Source organism: Melitaea cinxia, chromosome 2 (assembly GCF_905220565.1).
Source record: "Melitaea cinxia chromosome 2, ilMelCinx1.1, whole genome shotgun sequence".
NCBI lineage: Eukaryota > Metazoa > Arthropoda > Insecta > Lepidoptera > Nymphalidae > Melitaea > Melitaea cinxia.
The window spans coordinates 17,387,417-17,399,433 of record NC_059395.1 but is presented as its reverse complement, the minus strand read 5'-3'; positions in this window follow the sequence as shown (position 1 = coordinate 17,399,433).

Genomic DNA, 12,017 nt, shown 5'->3' with positions numbered 1-12,017 from the left:
GATTTAGGCTTTTTTATACGACTAGATGGACAAAAAAAGCATACAGCCCACCTGGTGGTAAGCGTTTACAGTAGCCTATGGAGGCCCAGAACACCAGAAGCATCGCAAGTGCATTGAAGATCCTCCCCCTGACCTTCTCCAGGAATACTAGCCACCTTACTTACTTAAATACTTAATAATAAATACTTACGACAGGAACATAACAATATTTGAGAGTAATATTATTTAGCTGTGATCTTCTATAAGGTTGAGGTACGTCCGCAAACAGGCTGATTCAGATTTCGAGCAAGGTGTATCCTAGTGTGACCTACCTTAGTAAAATCAATCAATTGGCTTTGCAATGTCACGATTAGTAGAATACCACTCCTCTTATATCATTTCATTTTAGGATTTCTCGGTAATAATATTTCATATAATGAGTTTTTATTAACACAAAGTAGTTAAGTATTATTAAATAAAAATATTAATTACATGTAAAATATTACGTATTAACTAAAAATAATACAAATTATTTATTGTTGATTTGATAATATTTCATTAATTTAACAACTTTTTACGGGATTATTCACTGAGATTCATAGTTGACCTTGCATTATCTGAGTGAGTATGGCTGAGCGCCGCGGGCTCTCCGCCCCCTATTTCAAAAACGATTGGGCGTATGAAAAAAAAATCATACAAAATATCGCAAAATTTGTGCTTTATAATTTTTATCATCGAAACCTAGAAAATCACGAAAAAATGATTCTTGTAACCTTTGAATAACGGCTCTGACTCGAGATTTGTAAGACGCTTGAGATAACATTTAGAACACCAACTTGAAGGTGTATATAGCTTATTAGCTGTCATTCCGAAGTTACATTTATTAAAGTTACAAATCATATCTTCAACTCTACTATATATAATAGCGACAAAATAACAAGCAAACTTCAATCTGACAAGAAGTGAAAACGCATGAGGCGTCTAGTCTGCTAGATTTATGATCGCAATCCACGTGCAATATACCGCGTTGTATGATTTTTCATTGTTTTTATTGTAACCTTTTCCCTTCATTTGATGAAATGACACAGCGCCTACAGGAACACAGAATGATAAGGGCTCTCTAATGCCATTACTCGAAGTGTCCATTAAGGAGATTGCTTACATGTAGGGCCTCAAATTAAGATTTGTTATTCAAAGAAACATTTATTATATCCACTGTTATCTATAATCTATAATATATATAAAAGCGAAAGGTCACTCACTCATCACGAAATCTCCGAAACTATAACACCTACAAACTTGAAATTTGGCAGGTAGGCTCCTTATAAGACGGAGGCATCCGCTAAGAACGGATTTTACGAAACTCGACCCCTAAGGGGGTGAAATGGGGGTTGCAAGTTTGTATGAACGTCTTATGATTTTGAAGTAAGAGACTTGAAATTTAAAATGTATGCTCTATAGATGATGAGAAGGTGTTCAAATAATATATCTTTAGAAATCAACTCCCTTTTGGGGTTGAATCGGGGGATGGTAGGTTGACTCACTCATCACGAAATCTCCGAAACTATAACACCTACAAACTTGAAATTTGGCAGGAAGGTTCCTTATAGAGTGTAAACATCCGCTAAAAACGGATTTTACGAAATTCAACCCCTAAGGGGATAAAACGGGGGTTGAAAGTTTGTATGAAAGTCCCATGATTTTGAAGTAAGAGACTTGAAATTTAAAATGTATGCCTTATAGATAATGAGAAGGTGTCCAAATAATCTATCTTTAGAAATCAACTCCCTTTTGGGGTTAAAACGGGGGATGGTAGGTTTACTCACTCACCACGAAATCTCCGAAACTATAACACCTAAAAACTTGAAATTTGGCAGATAGACTCCTTATAGGGCGTAAACATTCGCTAAGAACGGGTTTTACGAAATTCGACCCCTAGAGGGGTAAAACAGGGGTTGGAAGTTTGTATGAAAGTCCTATGTTTTTGAAGTAAACGACTTGAAATTTAAAATGTGTGCTCCATAGATGGTGAGGAGGTCTCTAAACAATGTACCTTTAGAAATCAACTCCCTTTCGGGGTTAAAACGGGGGATGGTACATTGACTCATTCATCACGAAATCTCCGAAACTATAACAGCTACAAATTTGGCATTTGATAGGTAGGTTCCTTATAGAGCGTAAACATTCGCTAAGAAAAAATTTTATGAAACTCGACCCCTAAGGGCATAAAACGGGGGTTGGAAGTTTGTACGAAAGTCCTATGTTTTTGAAGTAAGAGACTTGAAATTTAAAGTGTATGCTCTATAGATGGTGAGGAGGTGTCCAAATAATGTATATTTAGAAATCAACTCCTTTTTGGGGTTAAACGGGGGTTCGTAGGTTGACTCACTGATCACGAAATATCCAAAACTATAACACTTACAAACTTGAAATTTAGCAGGTAGGCTCCTTATAGATCGTAGACATCCGCTAAGAACGAATTTTACGAAACTCGACCCCTAAGGGAGTAAAACGGGGGTTGGAAGTTTGTATGAAAGTCCTATGTTTTTGAAGTAAGCTACTTGAAATTTAAAATGTATACTCTATAGATGGTGAAGAGGTATCCAAATAATGTATCTTTAGAAATAAATTCTCTTTTGGGGTTAAAACAGGGGATGGTAGATTGACTCATTCATCACGAAATCTCCGAAACTATAAGAGCTACAAATTTGATATTTGACAGGTAGGTTCCTTATAAGGCGTAGACATCTACTAAGAACTAATTTTACGAAACTCGACCCTTAAAGGGGTAAAACGGGGGTTGGAAGTTTGTATGAAAGTCCTATGTTTTTGAAGTAAGAGACTTGAAATTTAAAATGTATGCTCTATAGATGATGAGAAAGTATACAAATAATGTATCTTTAAAAATAACCTCCCTTTTGGGGTTGAAACGGGGGATGGTAGATTGACTCACTCATCACAAAATCTCCGATACTATAACAGCTACAAATTTGACATTTGGCAGGTTGGTTTCTTATAGGGCGTAGACACCTGCTAAGAACGGATTTTACGAAACTCGACCCCTAAGGGGATAAAACGGGGGAAGGAATTTTGTATGAAAGTCCTATGTTTTTGAAGTAAACGACTTGAAGTTTAAAATGTATGCTCTATAGATGGTGAGGAGGTGTCCAAACAATGTATCTTTAGAAATCAACTCCTTTTTGGGGTTAATACGGGGGATGGTAGATTGACTCATTCATCACGAAATCTCCGAAACTATAACAGCTACAAATTTGGCATTTGATAGGTAGGTTTCTTATAGGGCTTAAAAATCCGCTAAGAACAAATTTTACGAAACTCGACCCCTAAGGGGGTGAAATGGGGGTTGCAAGTTTGTATGAACGTACTATGATTTTGGAGTAAGAGACTCGAAATTTAAAATATATGCTCCATAGATGGTGAGGAGGTCTCTAAACAATGTATCTTTAGAAATCAACTCTATTTCGGGGTTAAAACGGGGAATGGTACATTGACTCATTCATCACGAAATCCCCGAAACTATAACAGCTACAAATTTGATATTTGATAGGTAGGTTCCTTATAGAGCGTAAACATCCGCTAAGAACAAATTTTACGAAACTCGACCCCTAAGGGGATAAAACGGGGGTTGGAAATTTGTATGAAAGTTCTATGTCTTTGAAGTAAGAGACTTGAAATTTAAAATATATGCTCTATAGATGGTGAGGAGGTGTTCAAATAATACATCGTAATCTATATATATAAAAGAGAAAGGTCACTGACTCATTCATCACCAGAACCCAAAAACAGCTGGAAGGTCCATCCATCTAGGATGGATAAAGATGAAATTTGGCAGGGAGGTAGATTATAGTTAGTAGATAATAGTAGTAGAGTAGAGAGATTTAGCGATATTCCACCGCTAAGGGGGTTTAATTGGGGTTGATAGTTTGTATGAAACATATACAGCCTGAAAATAAAACTAAAAATGTGGTGTATAGGGAGGTTTTATAAAAACAAGTATTAAATTATACTAAATTGTGCCTTTTAAAAAGTTACTCAGTGTGATAAGCATTTCAAGTGACTGAAATAAAAAAAAAATGCGTTAAACATCTTAATAGTAATGCATATCTTCATAACCACGCGGATGTAGTCGCGGGCAACAGTTAGTGTATTATAAAACTTAGTCCCCAAAGTGTATGTGATCGATTTCCTCAAAATCTACTGAACGGATTTTCATGCGGTTCAAGAGGAAGGTTTACGGAACGGCTAAGCCGATTATAATGAGAGTTTAACTGGAAGTGTGCCGGGAAAACTTTGTGACACACTGATTTCAACGCGGGCGAAGCCGCGGGCACAGCTAGTAATATATATTTATCCACGATCGGGTTATGAGTCAAAGTTTTTTTATCTTAAACTTTAATTGACTAGCTGACCGCCATAGATTTTTGGACTTAATATCACTGCAAAAGATTCTCCATGATAGGTTAGCACTACAGCAGTTAGGTATACCTAACAATTCCTTACCATATCCCAACACAACCTTCAACTATTATTTTCAATATTCCCTTCCGTAGGACCAATGTAGGAAAATTTTCTCCGTTAAACAAATATATTCGAACATACAACAGTATAAATAATCTTGACATCGACTGCTTCAGTGACTCCCAACGACTTTTTAAAAGAAAATGTAAAATACTAATTAAAATACTAATTTTGTAAATACACTGTTGTTTTGTGTAGCTATGATAATAAGTGTTTACGATTCTTAATGTTGTTTAATTTTTAATTATTTACTGTGTTAGAAATGTATAATTTTAACTGAATTCATGAAAGGATTATTTAGTAAATAAAAAGGAAAATTCAATTTCAAATTTCAATTTATTGTAGCAAAAATATATATATTCTTTAGTGCTGTATGGCTACAGCACTAAAGAATATAGCCACCTCCTCTCTTCCCGTGGGTGTCGTAAGAGGCGACTAAGGGATAAGGGGGCGTTCAAGTATTACGTAACGCAATTTGGGGGGAGGGGGGGGTCTTGTAAAACGTTACGATGCGTTACAGGGGCGGGAGGGGGGTTTGAACAACGCGTTACGTAACACTGTATTTTATTTAAATAAAAAAAACTAGGGTATTAAAATCTCCCAAGTTGGCAATCCTTTTCGTAAACTCTTATGAAGAAAATTTGGCCTTCTTCAACAAAAAATAAATCTTCTTACCGAAGCAAGAGACACTGGCATAGCCAAGGATAGTGTTGAAGAGAAAATAAAAAAACTACGTAAAGAATTAAAAGAAGATGAAAAATGCTTAAAGAAAAAAAGAGATAGTGCCAACCGTGCAAAAAAATTTAGAGCCAAAGAAAAACTTGAAAAAGTTGAACGTCAGAAAGAAAAAAATGATGCAGTAAAACCTCGATCTGGCCCTGGGCAGCCCCCTTTGGTTGACTCGCAACCTACTCTCCTGGAGACTATAATTAATATTGCTATCCATGGCAGCGCTGCTGATGAGGGCCGCAGAACAGAGATGATTAGGTGTTGTCACACTCTATCCGACCTGCATGAGAGGCTGTTGTTGATGGGATTCCAAATTTCTCGAAGCGGCACATATCTTCATTTACTTCCACACGTTTCTAACACTCAAGAGGGAAGGAGGCACGTACGCACCGTACCCGTGAAGTTAGCAAGACCACAGACCGAGATGCACAAAAAGCATGAGGATTGGGAATTCTGTACTGCTACAGTTAGGTCCTTGGAATCACTCGCCTCGCTTCTGGGACCGCAGCAAGTATTTGTTCTCTCTCAAGACGATAAGGCCCGTGTACCAATAGGTTTACCGACAGTGAAAAGTCAAAGTCCCCTTTTAATGCACATGGAATACAGAGTACTTTTATCCGACCATGACTGGGTCGTGGCAGAGCGCCACAAACTTATTCCTTCTGTATACGCCGGCGTCAACGTGGATCCTGACGGTTTCGGCAAGGAAGAAGCTGTTGGTTACAGCGGGCCGACACACATATCTATAAGGAGTGGGAAACGCGCATCCTCCACAGCGAACTCCCATGCCTATGATTTCGAAACACTTTTATCAGTGCCTGCATTTAAACCCTTAATGATGACAGAATCGAACACAGTGAAGCCAGTGATTATCATCTTTGTAGATGGTGGACCAGACGAAAACCCGCGTTATCGGAAAGTCAAGAACTTTGCCATTCAACACTTCAAAAAATACAACCTTGACGCTCTATTCATAGCGACTAATGCTCCTGGGCGGAGCGCATACAACCGAGTTGAGCGACGCATGGCTCCTCTCAGCAAACGACTGTCAGGCGTCATCCTGCCGCATGAACATTTTGGTTCTCACCTCGACAACAAAGGAATTACTGTTGATGATGATTTAGAAAAACGCAATTTTCAGCACGCTGGCGAGACACTTGCTAAGATCTGGAGTAAAATGAAAATGACAACTACGATGTTTCGGCGGAATATAAAAAGCCCGAAGATAGCTTGCAGGATCCAGCCGAAACTAATCTGGCGTTGTAAAGCGCTCACGTCCGTGAATCGCAATATTTCTTGCAAGTGATTAAATGCACAGATGAATCCTGCTGTTCCCGCTCGAGGAGTGCATTGAAATCTATTTTTCTCGATTTCCTGCCGCCACCCTGTCCAATCCTTCAAACTCCAAGTAAGCTCGTGGTACCCACTCAGCTGGACAAAGGATCATGCAAATTTTCACCACTTCTTGTGAGGTTGTCCGTTGATCTGTCGCCTCCTCTAGAAGGGTTTCAGCAAATGCCATATGATTTCTATTGCCCATCAGTACAATCCGAACTCAAGAACAGAATATGTGCAACCTGTGGGATCTATTTCACATCCCACAAGTGTGTGCAACTACACAGTCGTTATGTGCATGGCAAGACTGCCCAAGACCCTCTTGAAAGTAGAATACGGCCACAGCGACTTGCTGCCAAAAGGTCAAATGAGTTTCTCTGCATTGTGCGCTGCTGTGAAACATCGTCTGAGGATGCCGATTGGCTCAACAAAGACGAAGTTGATGCAAGTGGCTTAATAATTCCCGAACCCTCTTTGTCTTCTCTCCGGATACCAGTAATGAAAGAGTCTGAGTGGCTGACAAACCCGTGGACAGAGGAGCAATAATTCCAATTGATTAGTTTTTTTTTTTTTACATAAAGTACCTGCTTATTAAAATAATATAGACGATTTTTTTTTTGTTTTTGTAAGAATACTATTAAATTTCAGTTAAGTTTCTGATTCTAATTGCATTGCCAAAGTTTAAATTAAACATGATATTTTATTGAAAGAGATTATAAGTTAAAAAAAGCTAAAATAGAAAAATGCATGAGAAGTACATTGGTGGATGAAACCAAAAAATTACAGGGCAAAGTCAGAAAAACGGCGTGATTTATCATTACAGCCTATACAGTTCACTGCTGGACATAGGCCTCCACAAGTTCACGCCAAAAACAATGTGAACTCATGTGTTTTGCCCATAGTCACCACGCTGGGCAGGCGGGTTGGTGACCGCAGGGCTGGCTTTGTCACACCGAAGTCGCTGCTGCCCATCTTCGGCCTGTGTATTTCAAAGCCAGCAGTTGGATGGTTATCCCGCCACCGGTCGGCTTTTTAAGTTCCAAGGTGGTAGCGGAACTGTGTTATCCCTTAGTGGCCTCTTACGACACCCACGGGAAGCGAGGGGGTGGCTATATTCTTTAGTACCGTAGCCACACAGTACTCACACACAGTACACGGCGTGATTAAATGTTAGATTTCACGAATCTTAAGAAAAAAGTTTATCAGGACTTTGAGCCAATTTAATATATTTGAAACTTAAGTAAATGTTTATTTAATTATAAACGATTATTTATTAAATAAATATATGAATAAATCAAATACGCATCTATTGCGAATTAGAAATCTAATGTTTTATATATTAATTACTACCGCAAACGCGATTAGAACAATAACAAAAGTAGTTTAGCGACTTTCCGGTAATTTGTTCAAAAAAGTTGTGACATTGGGATAAAAATGGTCAGTTAGGTGTTACGTAACGTTTATGAGGGGGAGGGGGGGGTACAGGAAAACGTTACGGCGCGTTACATGGGGGGACGGGGGGGTCAAAAATCTTCAAAATTTGCGTTACGTAATACTTGAACGCCCCCTAACAAGGTTCCACTACCACCTTGGAACTTAAGAAGCCGACCGATGGCGGGATAGCCATCAATCGCTGGCTTTGAAACACACAGGCCGAAGACGGGCAGCAGCGTCTTAGGTGCGACAAAGCCAGCCCTGCGGTCACCAACCTGCCTGCTCAGCGTGGTGACTATGGGTAACACACATGAGTTCACGCATATTTGGCGCGAACTTGTGGAGGCCTATGTCCAGCTGTGGACTACAATAGGCTGGACTGATGATGATGTAAAAATACAAGCAGTTGATAAAAGTAAGTTAAATTTTTTAAATACAAATTCTTACTCCATTTTCGAACCATGTCTTTTATTAATAGTTTTATATTTTCAGGAAATGACATTTTAGGTTCAAGCGGAAGAAATATGCTTTGTAGTGTTATTACTTCAGTTTCCATTTAGAAGATTGCTTTTACCGATAGTAATTGAGTGCTTGCTGTTTACGTAGCATGTACGAAGAATGGGGCTTTATTTACTGGTATACCATTTAATATTATTTTTTGTTCAAAAAGTAACAATGGATACGGAAATAAGACAAACGTCTCAAAATGGCATATTTTCTTCCTCTGCTTCAATTTCTGTCTTAAGTCAAATTTATATATTTGTCACGAGACTAACATATTGTATGTATTTAAAAAAATAATTAAATTAATTAAAGTCGACCACTCGTTGTTCGACCACTGGTCGACTACTAGTTAGAAATTATTCTGGATATTTTACGCTGTACAGCTCTTCGTCATGAAACATTTTATTGGGTTATATCATTAAACAGGCTTGACAAGCCTCTATCCAGTCCATTACTAAGATTACTTACGACAACAGCGAATGCAATCAGACCATATCCGTCTTTAATGTATATTGTTTGCGTTAACCTTTTGAAAATATCATTCATGTTTTTTTTTAATCACATTGATGGTAATTATTTTAAAATAATGTATGGTTGTCTGTGAGAGCTGGATGAGGATTACGGAAAACAGGGATTTTTCGCGCTAGCTTGGGGAGGCCTATTGTAATAAACTGAAGTGAGTGAGTATACGACTTTAAAATAGGAGGCAGTTCTCAATTCAACTGTTTTTTTTTATGTGTGCCTCCTCATAACTTTTTATTGTGTGTACCGATATTGATAATTTTTTTTCAAAGATCGAGATTGACAAATAATTTTTGAGATGTGTCGAGTAGTTTTGGAGTTATTTGGGGATAACTCAAAAACGCGTCAAAAATTCGCATCTAATATTGTCGACTACGTTAATGGCGTCCTCTTTTCATTACTTATCATCTACATTAAAGTTGTTTTTTTTTTGTTTCAAAGTGAACACAATTATTAACAATGAAAATCATGTTTTAATGCCACTGAATTAAAAAAATGTAGAATTAAAAATTGATATCAGTATATATCAAAATCCATCCCTTACAACGCGTAAAAATATATGTAAAGTCAGTAAATATATAATATGAAGGTTAAACACAAATAAGTTACTCACAGATGAGACTAGCTCGACACCTTTCGACTGCCATTTTGTTTGTACCTGCAAAGAGAGAACATTGTTATGTAATATATTACTCTGGGTATAGGTCAATGTTATAAAGGTTTATTTACATAACTTTGTGAATTTAACATGTAATGCGTTGAAGGAACTATTTTATAGGCGTAATTAGAACTAGACGCAAGTTGTCCATAAATTTGTTAATAGTTCCTTTTGAGCTATAATGAGTTATAAATTGATGTTTTATAGCGTATGTTATTGCTAGAGTGTTGCTATGAAATAGTAGAGGTTATTAAAATAAGCTTAGTAGTTTTTAGTTAGGTACTAAAAAGATTGGGCTTTTTAGTAAAAATGGGAATTTCGATTAAAAATTTTATTTCTTATTTCGCTCATTTCAAAGGTGGGCCTGCAAAAATGTTTTTTTTTTTATATCGTTTATAAAATTAATAATACATGAAATATTAAAAAATAGCAACAAAAAACCACAAAGGTTTCAACCTGAGCTATCTTATTCTAATTATACACATTCATTCTTGGTGGGTGTAATACGTATACGTGTATATTCAATATTTTAGACTTAGCAATGAATCGATCGGACACGATATGTTATTTTATAAGCAAGATTAAAGTGAACAGATTAGTGGTTTATTAGGCGGAGCACGCAAACCGTAATAATATTTGGCTTCATAATTTTAAGTGCCATTAGAAAAAGTTAAGACAAGGAGAATTTCTTGCAAGTTGACCTTTTCGTATTCGCTAAATATAGACAGATTAGCTTCTCGCTGACTCTTGTTTTAATTTGTAGTTGCAGTAAAAACAGCACGAAGACATGTAATATTACATTGGACACATTACCTAAGTTTATAATGTACCTCATTTTTATATTTATTTGGTTTTATATTGGATATACATTTTGCTATCTTCGCTTTTTTATGAAACCTAAATTTTTTCTTTAAAATTTATAAAGCATATTGCACATCATAAGGAATTAAATATTTTCATTTCATTATATTTTAGGTAATAAATCTCTGCGATTTCACTAGATTTATATTGCTCCATCAATATGCGGCGTGCTTTTTATAAACATCAAATTTCATATTACAAATTTCACTATGGTTTATTTTGTTATGATCTTTATATCGTTCAACATTTTTATTTATTTCGATTTAAAATACTAAGATATATTGTGGTTTTGGATCAAACTATCTTTGTGAGTTTTCTCAAAGCAGATTAAGCAAGTTGTAATGAAACATTGACAGAATCTACATAAAACATATTTTTAAAAAATATGTATTGTTGGAAACGCTCGTTTTGAGCAAAAGGTTTTTTTTTCATCATCATCATCATTACAGCCTATACAGTCCACTGCTGGACATAGGTCTCCACAAGTTCAAAAAATAGCGCGAACTCATGTGTTTTGCCCATAGTCACCACGCTGGGCAGGCGGGTTGGTGACCGTAGGGCTGACTTTGTCGCACCTAAGACGCTGCTGCCCGTCTTCGGCCTGTGTATTTCAAAACCAGCAGTTGGATGGTTATCCCGCCACCGATAGGCTTTTTAAGTTCCAAGGTGACACCCACGGGAAGAAAAGGGGTAGCTGTATTCTTTAGTACCGTAGGCACACAGTACAGCTAAAGGTTTTTTTTTTTAAATTCTTTTAATGATCAGTCATTACTATTAAAGAAAAAAGAAGAAATAGAAAAGTAAATAAATGTCATCATAATGTTTGTACGAAAAAAGATCGTTTAACAGATAGAATAACTACAGCTTTATCAGCTTTCTGCTTTTGAAATTATAATTGAAATTGAAGTTAAGTTGAAAGAAATAAAAATGCGTTTACTGCGTGTAAAGTACTAAAAAACAATATTACTTGAATAAAACCTCATTCTTTAAATATACATCAATTACCTATTCGGACTTTTACGAGCAGTTACTGTGTTTATTAAAATGGGTCTAAACGAAGACGGTATAAGTACCAAGATTTTACATTATTGTGTATCGATTTTTTTAATCTTAGTAACTTTAAATGTCAAGAAAAAATAATATTCTTTATAAAATTATACGTATTCTTTCTAAGTTAATATATGAGTCGATGATGTATTTTCGGAACTGTCACATTTTTTTATGTGTTAGCTATCGCAATTTTGATTTGCGCTCTCTGGATCAAAGTATTTATGTTGATAAGGGATGGGCAACTTAATTTGACACAAGATCTGCTGTCCGGTCTTCTAATTTAAAACAAAATATTGATGTTCGTTTTATCTGATTGAGTCATATTTATTTAAATTAAATTTATTTATTAATTAAATATTATATTTATTCTTTTTATGTTTTGAATAGCTTAAAATTTATTTAAATT